Consider the following 15010-nt stretch of genomic DNA (forward strand, 5'->3'; position numbering starts at 1 on the left):
CAACTCTAACTTCACTATAAATTGAAAGTGCCCAACATCTGTGAAAAATTCAGGCTACTTTCATTTAGATATCAAAATGTGGGTTCTTAAGGTTAGGCATCCACTCTTCAAAATATTGGCTTCTCTGTTAATTAACATAAATTATTGTGGGTGAGTCTGCATGTACATGAGAATACATTTCACCCATGAACTTTGGCCATACAGAATTGGAATGGTAAATACCCTTACAGAAAGATGTTATTTGAAATAATGAATAGTACAAAAAAGGAAAAAAAATGGAACTTTAAATACAGATCCATTTAAACCAGCTAGTCATTTAAAGCAGGGGTGTCAAACTGATCTGGCCCTGCAGGCAGATGAACACCATGGGATGAGTCCACAGACTAGATGAATGGTGCAGGGTCAGTCCAGGGGGCTGGATTGGACCCATGGATCCCCATGCCCCCAAATCCAGCACCTGTGGTGTTTGCTCTGGTCAGCCTGGGATGGAAGGCACAAGTGGTGCCTGCTTTGACTGACCAGACCAGCTAAAGCAAGCACTGAATCAGGGGGTGGGGAGGGGGGGGGGGGGGGGGGGACGTGGGACACCTGTGGACCCTCCCTTCCCTGCCCTGCCCTGCCCAGCGCCTGGATCCAGTGCCTGCTCTGGCTGGTCTGGGACAGCACTCTCAGCAGTGCCTGTTCTGGAAACCATGCAACCTGTGGTACCCTACTAGGACAGGCCAGAGCAGACGCTATGTATGGCTCACATCCTGGACCAGCCACAGAAGGCAATGCAAGCACTGGATCAATCATATGGGGTACCCATGGAGCCCTGCCATCACATATCAGGTGCCTGCTTGGGCTGGTCCAAAATGGGTGCCACATGTAGTTCAGCCAGAGTAGCCGCTAGATTTAGCAGCAGGGGTAGAGGGAGGGGCATACCAATGCATCTTCCCTCTGTTGCCCACATGCCAGATCCAGTGTCTGTTCCAACTGGTCTGGGACAGTAACACATGCAGTACCTGTTCTGGGACCTGCATTGCATGCTGCAGCCCCTCTTCCCCAGAGCGGGTGCCACATGGCTTGCATTCTAGGCTGGCCAAGGAGCAGTCTTAAACTGGCCCTGCATGAGTGCTAGCTTGGGTCCTGGAGTAGGCACTGTGTGGGGATGGTCAGGCAACTGGTGTATATAGCAGCAAGTCAGGTCAACTCAAGACCCAGAGCCAGCATAGGGGGCCGTATCTTTGAGCCTGTGAGCTAAAAATATCAAAACAATCTTTAAAGTACATAGTAAAGTCTGAACTGGTGTGAATATAGAACAGTAGTCAAGGGAAAGTTAGTCACACAAGGTATAGCCAGTTGTAACAACTGTATTGCCATCAAATGATTCTGATACAAGATGCTATGAGGCAACTGTTACATATGCCTGATTCTGTAGCATGTGTGGGTAAAATATGGCCCACAAGCCAGAGCCAGCCCACCAAGGGATTTTGTCGGGTTTGCAGTGGGTCCTTTGGCCCTACCAGGCCCAAGGGACAGTCTGGGCAGTGGCATGTGTGGCCAGTCCTGCCACCCCTGGGTATGCAGTGGGGCTGTGAGCCAGACTCACTGCCCAGCAACCCTCACTGCAGTGGCTCCTTCCAGCTGCCACTGTGTCTCCACCACTACTGGACTTGCCCCCACTGGCCCATCTGCCACTGCCAGTCTCCACCACCACTGGACCTGGGCACCCTGACCCATCTGCCTCGCACCCACCACCAGGGCCTCCATGGGCCAGCCCAGGACCAACACAGGCAGGGCATGCAGCCAGGAGGATGGGATGGGGCCACAGGTGGGCAGGCAACAGTGGCTGGGAGTGGGATGCTGCTCCCCACCCATCCATGGCCCCATCCCATCCACCTGACTGCACACCCTGCCCATACAAGTCCTGGCTGGTCTCCATGGACACCCCAGGATCATGGGACCAGGACAGCATGGGGCCAGGGCCCAGGGCTAAGCCATGATCTGCTCCCTGCACACTCCTGCCTATGGAACCAGCATCCATTGCAGGGGTATGGGGAATGGATCACAGGTCTGCCCTGTGCTTTCATGGCCCCACAATCCAACCTGTGATCTCAGCCCTGGCCCCAGCTGCCCTGCTCTCAGATTCTGCTCCCTACCCGCCCACAGCTCAGTCCCATCCCATCCACTTAAGGAGTTTTAGTGAGTTGTTGCAGGGAGGTGGGGGGAGGGGTGCTGACATGTATGCTTCCTAGCAGCAGTTCCCTCTTCCCTTTTACAGATGCTACAAATGTAATTTGTGAGTTTGGACAACATACATCCCATCAGTTATGCTTCTGATTCCAGTAGGAAATTGTACTTTGTGCATTGTGGAAAAGTCAACTTGAATTTAAAAAACACATTACACATTATAGTACAATATATTTATAAGATGATAAATGCCACACAATTTTTATTTTTACTTAGAACTCACAGAACTAAATACATGAACACAGCTGAATAAAAAAAAACCCAGTAGAACAGTGGCAAATTAAACAAACACAGAAATTTGGTTCTCTTAGAGAAAGTAGGATATGTCATTCACCAAGGATGGATTGCTATATTAAGGCAATAACTGGCTAGGCTGAAGTACTGAAGAAAAGGACCTGAGGGGTTACATAAGCTGAACAGTGTGCTTTTATTGCAAAGCAGCCAGCAGCATACTGGGTTGTAGTAACAGGAGTGTTGCTTACAAAACAAAGGGAAATAATTCTTCCACTCTATTCATCACTGGTGCAGTCTTCCCTGATGTACTGTGGCCACTTTTGGGCCCTGCACTTCAAGAAGGATATGGATGTTTTCAAAAGAGTCCAGCACAGACCAGCAAAAATGATTAGGTGCCTCAGAGGCAAGATTTATAATGACAAGCTAAAAGAGTCAGGGTTATTTAGTCTGGAGAAGACTGAAGGGGATTTGTAAACATTTTCAAATCCAGAACAACAATTTTGAAGGGACAAGAAAGAACAGAAGCAGCAGCTGCTCAACTCTGGGAAATGGCCAGGGACAGGACAGCAAGTGCTGCAAAGAGGAAGCATGCAAATCAAAACACAAAGTGTTTCCAGTGTATGTATACAAAGATAACAAGATGAGCTAGAAGCCACAGCCTGTGAAAAGAACTATGACCCAACTGGCATTACAGAAACTTCATGGGACAGCTTATGACTGGAATGTCAAGATCAAGGGTTAAACTTGGGAGAAACAGTGGTGCATGCATTTGGGGTTTGGTTCAGGAGGAAGAGAGCAGAGCAGAATGCATTTGGGTGAAGATGAAAGGTGAAAGATACAGTACTGATCTAATGGTGGGGATTTATTATAGGCTACTAAGAGCAGGTGGATGAAGCATTCTTCAAGGTGACAAATATATCCAAAAGTCATGGGATGGTGTGCCTGATGGGAGACTTCAATTTTCTGGACATCAGCTGGAAGAATAATATAGCCAAACATATAATGTAGAGTCAATTCCTAACTTGTGTGGAAGACAACTTTCTGTTCCAGAAGGCTGATGAAACAACCAGGGGATCAATTATCTTGGATCCTGTCCTGTCCAATAGGGAAAAACTGGTGGAGGATGTGGAGGTGATGGGCAACTTGAAAGGAAGCAATCACAATATGACAATTCCAGATCCTGAGACAGAAAGAGCATGAGGTCCACAACACTAAGACACTAGAGCTAAATTTCCAGAAGGTGGATTTCACTTGAGACAAGGAGTTAATAGGCATATTGCCATGGGAAGACAGATTAAAGGAAGATGACACCCAGGATGGCTGTGAGCTTCTAAGAGGTACAGCATTGGAAGCCAAACAAGAAACTACTGAAATGATGAAAGTATAAGAAAAGCAAGAGACCAATGTAGCTGCACAAGAAGTTTCTAGGATGCCTTAAATGCAAAAAAAGAAACACACAGGCAATGAGAAAATGGCCCCACTAAGGAAGCTTAACAAAAAATAGCAAGAACCTGCAGGGACAAAATCAGAAAGGCAAGGAAAAAGAAAGAGCTGCACTTGGCACAGAAGGTTAAAGACAATAAGGCCAGGTCTACATGACTAGGGGCATGACTTTCCAGCAGCACAAATAGTAGTGGCACAATTTGTGCCACGGCGCATGGCCCTGGCCTGTGCGCTTTGCAGCAGGACACGTCCCGCTGCTCCATGTGCTGCGTGGTGGGGGAGTGGGGAGGAGAAGAGAGGTGCTGGCTGCAGTATAAGGTGCCACAGCAGGGACTAGCCACCTCCTGCATTGAGACACCTTGTGCCCCAGCCAGCCAGGGAACAGCACATGGAGATGGGGGGGGCAGGCAACCCTGGGCTGCCTGCCCCTCATCTCCATGCACCGTGGAGCCCCCACACTGAGTCACCCTGAGCCCAAGTTAGCCACTCCTTGGCTGGCTGAGGCACAGGGTACCCCAAGACAGGGTACCAGGCAGCCCTGGGCTGAATTACTTCCCTGTCTCCATGTGTCTCAGCATAGGAGCTCCACTGTGGAGAGCCCCCGCACAGAGACACATGGATCCCCTGCACTGAGATGCGCTGTGCCCTAGCCAGGCAGGGAGCAGCTGGCTGGGGTGCAGCGTGCCTCAGTTCAGAGGCTTCTCAGCACACAGAGGGGGCTGTCTGCTCCCCCGTCTCTGAGTATGTCCTGGTGCCTACCACTTTTGCATAGTTTGCACTGCTTTTTTCCAGGTTTTTTCTTTGCTACCAGGAAATTCTGGTAGTAAATTTTGCCCTGATGTTGCAAATTTTGCCCTGATGTTGCAAATTGCACATGGACATTCAATGTGCAACTCATGTGGTTCATGGCAATACAAAGAGGTTTGCAGTGCCAAAACCACATGTGCCTGCATGTCTGGATCCAACCTAAGACAGGATATTAATATGTTGGCCAGGAAAGAAAGACCAAGGAGGCTGTGGGTCCACTGTTAAGTTTTGGGAGAAGTCATGGGAGACGAGCAAGGTACCAAAGAAAGGGAAAAGGCCCAACATGGTGCCCCTCTTTAAAAAAGCCAAAAAAAAGGGGACCCTGGAAACTACAGACCACTTAGCCTCAACTCACTACCTAGGAAGTTACCCAGCAATCCATTTGAAAGCATTTGGAGGAGGAAAGGCTGAATGTAAAGTAACTAGCATGGATTTACTAAGAACAAAATAACATCAAAAAAGTTGATCCCCTTCTTTGACAAAGTAACTACTCGGGTGGATGAAGGGAATGCTGTGGATATAGTGTATCTGGACTTCAGTAACACTTCAGAAAGGCCCCAGCATAACCTTCTCAAACTGTTCAGGAAGGACAGGCAGGGGAGAAAAGGAGTTGCTTTTTATGTATGATTGCTCAGAGTTCCAGCCTGAAACTGGAGACAGGCCTGTTGAGAGTCTATGGGTTAGGGTCAGAGGGGAAAGCAACAACAGTGATGTAATGGTGGGTGTTTGATATAGATCACCAGACCAGGAAGATGAGGTGAATGAGGCTCTCTTTCTCCAAACAGCTAGCAGAAGCTTCTTGATCACAGGCCCTGGTTCTCATGGGGTACTTCAGTCACCCTAACATCTGCTGGGAGGGCAATACAGTGGTGTGCAGGCAATCCAGGAAGTTTTTGGAGAATGTTGGAGATAACTTCTTTACCCAAGTATGGGAGAGTACAACTAGAAGCCATGCTGCTCTTCATCTGCTGTTTACAAATAGGGAAGAAAAAGTGGGCAATGTAATAGTGGATGGCAACTTGGGCAGCAGTGACCACAAGACGATAGAGTTCAGGATCCTGGCAAAAGTAAGAAAGGAGAGCATCTGAGTATAGACCCTAGGACTTCAAAAAAGCAGACTCTGACTCCCTCAAGGAACTGACAGGCAGGATCCCCTGGGAGGCCAGTCTGAAGGGGAAAGGAGTCCAGGAGAGCTAGCTGTATTTTAAAAAAAGCCTTACGAAGGGTGCAGAAATGAACCATCCCAATGCATAAGACTAGCAAGTATGGCAGAAGACTAGCTCTTGGCTTAGCAAACCAGTGAGCTAAAACACAAAAAAGAAGCTTACAAGAAGTGGAAACTTGGACAAATGACTAGAGAGAAGCATAAGAGTATTGCTTGGGTATGGAAGGATGAAATCAGGAAGGCCAAAGTGCAACTGGAGTTGCAGCAAGCAAGGTACACGAAGGGTAACAAGAACAGTTTCTACAAGTATGTCAGCAACAAGAGAAAGATTAGGGAAAGCATGGGTCCTTTACTAAATAGGTGGGGCAACCTAGTGACAGGGGAAGGCTGAAATACTCAATGTCTTTTTTATCTCAGTATTCACAGGCAACGTCAGCTCCCAGACTATTGCACCTGGCAACACAGTTTGGAGAAAAGGCAAGCAGCCAAGAGCAGTGAAAGAACAGGTTAGGAACCATTTAGAAAAGCTGGATGTGAAGAAGTCCATGGGCCAGATGTAATACATCCTAGGGTACTAAAGGAGTTGGCTGATGGCAACCGGGGGAGGTTCTAGATGATTGGAAAAGAGCAAATATAGTGCCCATCTTCAAGAAAGAGAAGAAACAGGATCTGGTCAGACCAGTCAGCCTCACCTCAGTCCCCAGAAAAATCATGGAGCAGGTTCTCAAGTGCTCAGAAATAGATTCCTTGGAGAAGAAAAAGGTGATTAGGAACAGTCAACATGGATTCACCAGGGGCAAGTCATGGCTAACCAACCTGATTGCCCTCTACGACAAGATGACTTGCTCTGTGGATGCAGGGAGAACAGCGAATGCAATATACTTCGACTTTAGCAAGGCTTCTGGTACAGCCACCCACAATATTCCTGCAAGCATGCTAAGGTAGTTTAGGTTGGATGAATGGACTTTAAGGTGGACAGAAACCTGGCTGGACTGTCAGGCTCAAAGGGTAGTAATCAATGGCTTGATGTCTGGCTGGCAGCTGGTATCAAGTGGAGTGCCCCAGAAACTTGTCCTGGGACTAATTTTGTTCAATATCTTCATTAGTGAGAACAAAGACACAATAGGGTGCACTCTCAGCAAGTTTGTGAATGACACTAAGCTGAGGAGAATAGTAGATATGTTTAAGAGTAGGTCTAGGATTCAGAGAGATCTAAATAAATTGGAGGACTGGATGAAAAGAAAGCCTCAGGAGGTTCAACAAAGACAAGTGCAAAATCTTGCACTTAAGACAGAACAACCCCATGTACCACTACAGGCTGGGGACGTACTGGCTAAGCAGCAGCTCTGCAGAAAAGGACCTGGAGGTACAGTGGACCTGGAGTACTGTGTCCAGTTTTGGGCCCCTTACTGCAGGAAGCATGTGGACAAAATGGAGAGTCCAATACACTGAATACGAGTCAACAGTGTCCCCTTGTTACCAAGAAGGCAAACAGCATACTGGGCTACATTAGTAGGAGTACTGTCAGCAGAGTGAAGGAAGTGATTCTTTCACTCTGTTCAGCACTGTAGAGGCCACATCTGGAGTACTGTGTCCAGTTTCAGGCCCCTCACTACAGGAAGGATATGGACAAAATGGAGAGTCCAGCAGAGGGCAACAAAAGTGGTTAGGGGGCTAGGGCACATGAGTTATGAGAAGCTGAGGGAACTGATCTTATTTAATCTGGAAAAGAGATGGGGGAGAGGAGATTTTGTAATAGTCTTTATCTGAAGGATATTTTCAAAGACACTGGAACTAGACTGTCCTCAGTGGTAGCAGATAACAGGAAGGAGTAGTGGTCTCAAGTTACAACAAGGGAAGTTTAGCTTTGATATTAGGAAAAAGCTCTCATAGGAAAGTAGTAAAGCACTATAATAGGTTACCCAGTGGGTTGTAGAATCTCCATCCTTGGAGTTTTTTAAAAACCTAGCTAGACAAAGGCTTGGCTGGAATGATATAGTTGAGGTAGGTCCCGCTTTGACATGACCTCTTGAAGTCCCTTCCAACCCTAACTTTCTATGATTCTACAAACAAATTAGAAAAACTTGGGCTGAACAAAACTATTATAAGGTGGATAGGCAACTAAGTCAATAGCCACAAGCAAAGGGCAACTATAATATCCAGGTCAGAATGGCAGAAGGTTTCAAGTGAAGTCCCACAGGGGTCTGTCTTGGGCCCAGTGCTATTCAACATGTATATTAATGAACTGGATGCTAGCATAGAAAGCTTCCTAAGCAAGTTTGCAGGCAACATGAAACTGGGAAGGACCACAAACACTGGGGAACTGGAGTGCAATTCAGACAGATCTTGACAGATTAGAAAGCTAGATTGGAACTAGGAGGATGAAGTTCAAAATTGACATATACAAAGTGCTACACTTAGGAAGAATAATCAAGAACAGAGCTACAAGATGGGTGGAAGCACTTAAGAGAAGGATCTGAGTCTTGGTAGATCGCAGACTCCATTCGAGTCCGCAGTGTGATACAGCTGCATAAAAGGTGAATGTGATTTTGGGACTGATCAACAGAAGCATTAGATGCAAGACACAGAAGGTGATAGTGCCTCTTTACTCAGCACTGGTCAGGCCTCATCCACCATACACTCTGCAGTCTTGGGCTTCATATTTTAAAAAGGATTTGGAGAATTAAGAGAAGTTCCAGAAGCAGGCAACAAAAATGATAAAGAGGCCTGGTAGGCAAGTCACACAAGAAAAAGTTGAAGGAGCTAGGCATGTTCAGTTTATGGAAAAGGAGCTAGAGAAATTATGGAATCTCCATCCTTGGAAATTTTCAAGAGAAGACACTTGGCTGGGATCAATTAATCAGTGATGATCTTGGCCTGAGCAAGGGACTAGATTATATAACCTGGAGAGGTCCCTTCCAGCCCTACTGTCCTATGATCCTAAGCAGAAAAGTAATATTGTTGGTTGCAGCCATGCTGTTCTGTAGACATACGCAGGCAAGGTTCTTCGGACAGATGTGGTATCTTTTATTAGGCCAACTAAATAGTTGAAAACATTTTTTTTTTGCAAGCTTTTGGACTCAAACACCTTTCTTCAGGTATTGGTAGACTCTGCTACTGTTGTGTTCTCCAAGGTAGAAAAGAAGCTAAAGTATAACAAGTAGTCTGTGAAAATGCAAATGAATTGAAATTTGAAAGACAACGGGTAGAGACTGGAGGGCATTGGGGGGTGGTGGGGAGGGAGGGAAATGTGTGAAGGAATTGCAAGTGGTCAGCTTGAGGCAGGTAACCTGGTGTGTCAGATGTCAGGCAGAATGTAATGTGTCATAAATCCCATGTCTATATTAAGTCCATGATTTTTTATTTTGTATACTTGCCAGCATAGCTTATATTTATCATGCCAACTTTTTTGTTCCGGGAATAGATTCCATTTTAAATTACTCAATCTTTTCTTTCTATAAAAGGCCTTTGAACACTACATTTATCAACACTGAATTGATTTTGATTGATATCTGAGGATATTAGCAATAGATTTTTCAAAAAAGGCAACGCATCTCTGTCATATCAAAAGAGAATGGAATATGAATGTAACAGACTATACAGGTCAAAAGTGGAGATGACTGCTGATATTTCTTCCAATACAGAGTCACAAGGGGACCCATCAAATTTGCATTCAGTCTACTCAATTTAACACTCAAGTCAGCCAGTGATATATCTCATAAGATAAACAAAAAGGTACAAAAACCTTGATAAATTATCTTCTTGTGTTCAAATTAGTATCTCAAAATGCTTTGGTACACTGTAAGGGAATGTAGATTATACAGTCCTTTCCTTGGTACTGACTTATCCTAGTCCTTCAATGTCATCCAATTGTAATTTGAGCTGAACTGTTAAAGTACTGACTTAATATAAAAGATAATGCCACTGCAATGAGGAATTAATTAAAGAACATATTTAAGAACAAGATCATGCTTGACAACCCCAGGTCAAAACACAGGCTATTACTTAACTAGCACCTCTTTTGTTGCCAATTTTCCTTCATATGATCGTCCTGTGTTTATATCAGTACGTGAATGATGATTCTGTATTTCCAATAATTCCTTCCATACAAGTCCCTTAGCTGACACTAACAGACTTTATCTTGGTCCTTTGTTGCAACACAGCCAACAAAATAACTCTTTTTAGGATTCCTTTTCTATTAAACTGATCTGTCCAAAGCTTCATAACTCACATAAAAATTCATCTTGGATTTTATCATTATGATAGCACCACCCCCTAGATATTATATAGTGCTGATCATCAGCAAATCCCAAAGAACTTTTTTAAAAAGGGGACTGATATAATTCCACCCCCACACACGCATTTTACAGATAACAAAACTGAAGTAGGAAGGACTTGACCATATAGTCACCATGCAGGGCTGTGGCAGAGCTGAACATGGAATCTAGAGCTTCTAAGCCCTCACAATGAGTCGTATCCACTACACAAGCAACTCTACCGATTCTAAAAAGCTCTGCAAAATAGCACAATATTTTTAAAATAAAAAATTGAAAGAGAAATCAAATATAGACTGCTTTTAACAATATACTTTTGGAAAAAATCTAAAAATAAATCTAAAGCTATTCGTTTTGGAGAGAGAAAACTGGAAAATTACTGAACTCATTTAAAATTAAATGTTGCACTTAAACTTTTTCCATTGTTAGAAAATAAAGAGCATTCTTTAAGATCAGCTGAATGTGTTTAAGTATTAAGCCATTCTGGTTTTTTTTATTCACATGTTAATCGAGCCCCAAAGAAAAGTTTCCAACTTAACAGACACTCAGTGTTTTAATGATCTGTTTAAGAATATTATAACTTCAAACTTAGGAATTAAATTGTAATAAATTATTATAATATATTAAATGCTCTAACATTAACAAATAAAAGAAACACAGCAAATTCAGGATCATTCCCCCCCCTTCCTTTTTCTTCACATAATAGAATCAAAGACTGGATCACTGGGTTAGAGCTTTATTTTTAATTGTGATTTTTTCAGTTTCTGTGCATGTCATACCTTTTGGATGTGATTTTATATGGAGTATCGATTTCGTCTATGCATACACAAATACCACTAAATAGAATTCTCCAGAAAATACCCTAGTTTTGTATTATATATAACAGAGTTATAAAAATTCTCAATAGTAGTAAAGTGAACCTGGTTGCAATAATGAAATTAATGTTTCCTTTCTTGAGGCTTTCAATGTGGCCAAGTCTCTTTCCCTAGGAAATATAAAGAATCCTTAATAGGCTCCTGCTTTGGAATATTATACGAAGACATAATATCCTAGTTTACAGGAACATGAATATTCTAGGATGACATGACCAGGTCAGATATTCTTACAGCTACTCAAGTACAAACAAAGAATAAAAGTGACAAGTGCACTGCTTAACAGAGGTGTGAGGCACTTCTAACAATAAGTGCCTGTGCATTTTAGCTTAAGATTTCCCCTGCCTTGGCACATTCACAAATATATATTTTAGTAGCCTAGACATTTTAAAGAAAATTCTATTTTTAGTACATAAATTAAAAAAAAAATGTTTTAAAGCAATAATGGAAAGAGTGCTCAGTATGAAAAGACTAAATTGGCAGTGAAAAGTGTAAAATAAAATCTCCTGGTGGGATTGGGGTTAGATCACTTGACAGATACCCAGTTCATTGCTCTCCCTGTATAGCATCCACTTTTGCCACTATCGGAGACGAGATACTGGACTGAATGAGACCATTGGTCTGACTCAGTATGGCATTTTTATGTTCTTAAATACCTTTTTACAATAAATTTAGGGTTAAAGTATTATTTAACTCTGCTTATGAAAATACTGGCATAACTAAGAAAGGAAAAAAAAAAGGAATAGGGAAAATGTCACTACTTCTTATGTCTGAAACCTTCTGATGAGAAAGCTGAAGCTTGAAATACGCTGTCAGTGAGAACTAGCCTACCTTGTTGGAAAGAGACATATAATCTAGTCAGTTTCATCTAACAATAAACCGTTTTAAATGTCATGTCATTTTAAATTACATGATTGCCTCCAGTTTTGGGGGATGACTCATCACCTAGGTGGTCACTTCAAGTTTTATGTTCTTATGGCAGTAGGCATGATTCATATTTTAAATTGATCCAATCTTTCATTTTCTCTTTTTCATATTTTGGAAACAGAACTCAAGCCTGGAATCCATAACATTATACCCAGAGCAGAACACCCAATCTCCTCGGAATAAATATTGCGGTTCAACAAATACCTCAAAGAAAGGGTATCTACAGGCCTACCATAGTATTTACCTTTCTCCTGTTTGACACATCAAGGATGAAGAATCAGTACTAATAACTAGTTAATGCCAGTTAAACATATATCACACAGTTTAAAAAACTCCCACTCAGTTGGACCTGAAAGGAGCTCCTTCTTAAATTACTAGCATACATTTCCAACTATGGATGGTTGTTATCTAGAACTGTATTTTACAATTTCTGAATATCCCTAGAAATATATTTGAGTCACTCAGAATGGCCATACAAGCATTTATCCCCCCACCCCCTTCCCTGTAGAGCGAGGTATATCTAACCACACGACAGGATAAAGGGCTAATATTTATACATTGAAGCCTGGGATACAAAGCTATTGTAGCTGCTTTACTACTACATTCCAAAGCTTCTAATTATAGCTGAGTTAGGAAACCGAGTTCCTAACCACTGGAAAACAGTATCAGTCTCTCTGACACTAGCCCGATAAACATCTCATTGTAAAACAGCTTCAAAAGGAAAGATTGGAATACTCCCCAATTCATGTTCATTAAAACATGCATATTACTCCTAAAAATTTTGAGAATTCATTATTTTTAATGAACACTCATTCTTAAAAAGAATTGCAACAAGCTCCATTATTAAAGCATATGCAAATAATTAGAAAAAAGAGGGAAAATATCAGAAGACAAGCTGTGAGAGGAAATAATCCTACAATTAAGTAAAACATCTAAGATTATCTCCTGAATTTTTCATTTTGTCTCTAGTTTTTAATTTTAACAAAATCCATAATAGTTGGTAAATTTCTTATCATTAACATACAAGAGGGAATTCAGTCCAGTTCCCACTTAAATTATGGAAGAGGAAAATATAACTAAGAAATATCATGTTCCTTTGCAGATAAAGGGGGGGGGGGAGATATTTTGGAGGGGGGGCTGTTTGCTTGCTTGTTTTGGTTTTTGGGGGGTATTTTTGTATTGCTGTATTTTGATTTAAAATGAAAAACATAATTGAAGTTAAAAAATGTTCATGCATAGAAAAAAAATGCTCTGATATTAATACTATACAATCTTTCCTTCTTTTTGGTTTTTTTATTAATTCATCCCCCACCCCACCCCGTCTCTGCCTTTGAGACCCAAGCACCTTTTACCACAATATTTTTCATGCACTTTAAAGACAGGCAGAAGTTAAATTTACTACATAATGTTTTGGTGTAGACTTCGGGTAGTATTTTTTTTAAAAAGGGTTTATTTCTGAAAAAAGTATTTTGATATAGAAGTTAGCATGATCCATTGATATGGAATCCTGACGTGTACCTAACTAATATTTACATACCTAAAAATGAAATGGATTTTAATAGAAAGCAGGTTAACTAAAATATGTTCAAAACTAAGACACTGGGAACTGAAAATGTACATTAAATGGTCAGCATTTTTGAAACACTGATTGGCAGAATTTCTAAATTGGCTTGTAGTTCCAAAGACTGAAAGAATGCTGCACAACACTGACATAAACATGCCTACTGCATGTTTTGTTTCTGCTATTTTTAATTAGCTGGTGAATGCCTGATTTATAGTCAGATATAGCCGCCTAACACCCACTTAAATTCTTTACAATCACTAGCCTGGAAAGATAGTCCTAGAGGCTTTTGTGTGGTGCTCCATTTGCTGTTATGCTATGCTACTGTAAGCTTCATGAGACAGGGCAGATAGTTCTAAGCTTTTCAAATGAGATCTACTTAGAATTCAAATAGACTATTATAATTCAAGTAAACTATAATACAATAATAGCTTACTCCTGAAAACAGGACTTCCTTTTTACACTTGTATAATAAAAAAACAGGACTAGAAAGAACTAGCAGCAAAAGATCTTTTAGGTTTGCACATAAAGTAAAGCAGTACACAAATTTTCAATTATGGTATGTAACTATGGAGGAGAAAAGTACCTATTATGCATGTGTATGCGAACATTTTAACACATGCAAACATCAGAAAAGCCACACTCAACAACTGCATGGCATTCTGTTTACTTAATGAAGGAAAAATTCATGCCTTTTGTTGGAAGAAGGAATATATGAACTGGGAATCAAGTCTCAGCTTCTGAGGGTTACAGATATTTCCAAAAGAATTTTAGACTCAATCAAAAGACCTAAACTGAGGAGTAGGGATGATAGTATCTACTGGAAATCTTAAAAAAACATTTCAACACACACTATCAAACCTCATATCCTCACAAAGTGTGGCACTGTATCAACTTTTACTTTAAAATAAATTATTTACCTCTTCTGTAATTGCTGTTCTTCAAGATGTATTATACACACATATATCCCACTTGTAGCTGTGTGTGCACCCACATGCACCTGAGCAGTGCACTTTTAGAAACAGTCCCTGTAGGGGTGGGCATATGTGCCCTGCCTGTCTTCATGCCTCTAATATTCCCTTCACTCCCCTGTCCCTTCACTCCAGAATGCTTGCAGCATTGGTTTCTGGCAGAGAGAGAGAAAGAGGAGGAGGATAGGTTATGGAATTCATGTGTGCACAACAAATCTTACAAAAAAGTCATAGCAGAACTACGTAACTAGATAGAAATAACTATTTTATCTTATTTGCAAGATTATACACATACATATATTCCACTTGGGAGTGATCTGTGCATAGCACTGCTCTTGACACTGGAATTTCAAAGTTTACTTGAAAAGTGACTACAGCACATATTTTCTGAGTTCACAACAGATCTAGAGACCATTATCATAATATAAACACTAGGTAAAAACATGCGTGGATAATCTTGTTACTAATCTGAAAATATCTGTAGCTTGAATGTTTCCACAAAAATTTATAGACATTTGGTCATT

At 41.8% G+C, this 15010-nt stretch overlaps 1 protein-coding gene across 2 annotated transcripts in view; it reads right to left on the reverse strand.

The window, feature by feature from the left end:
- Positions 1 to 15010, reverse strand: part of PLOD2 (procollagen-lysine,2-oxoglutarate 5-dioxygenase 2) — a 94628-nt gene that overhangs the window by 16961 nt on the left and 62657 nt on the right. The gene's annotated exons all lie outside the window — the stretch shown is intronic.

The sequence above is a fragment of the Alligator mississippiensis genome, chromosome 7 (genome assembly GCF_030867095.1).
Source record: "Alligator mississippiensis isolate rAllMis1 chromosome 7, rAllMis1, whole genome shotgun sequence".
Lineage (NCBI taxonomy): Eukaryota > Metazoa > Chordata > Crocodylia > Alligatoridae > Alligator > Alligator mississippiensis.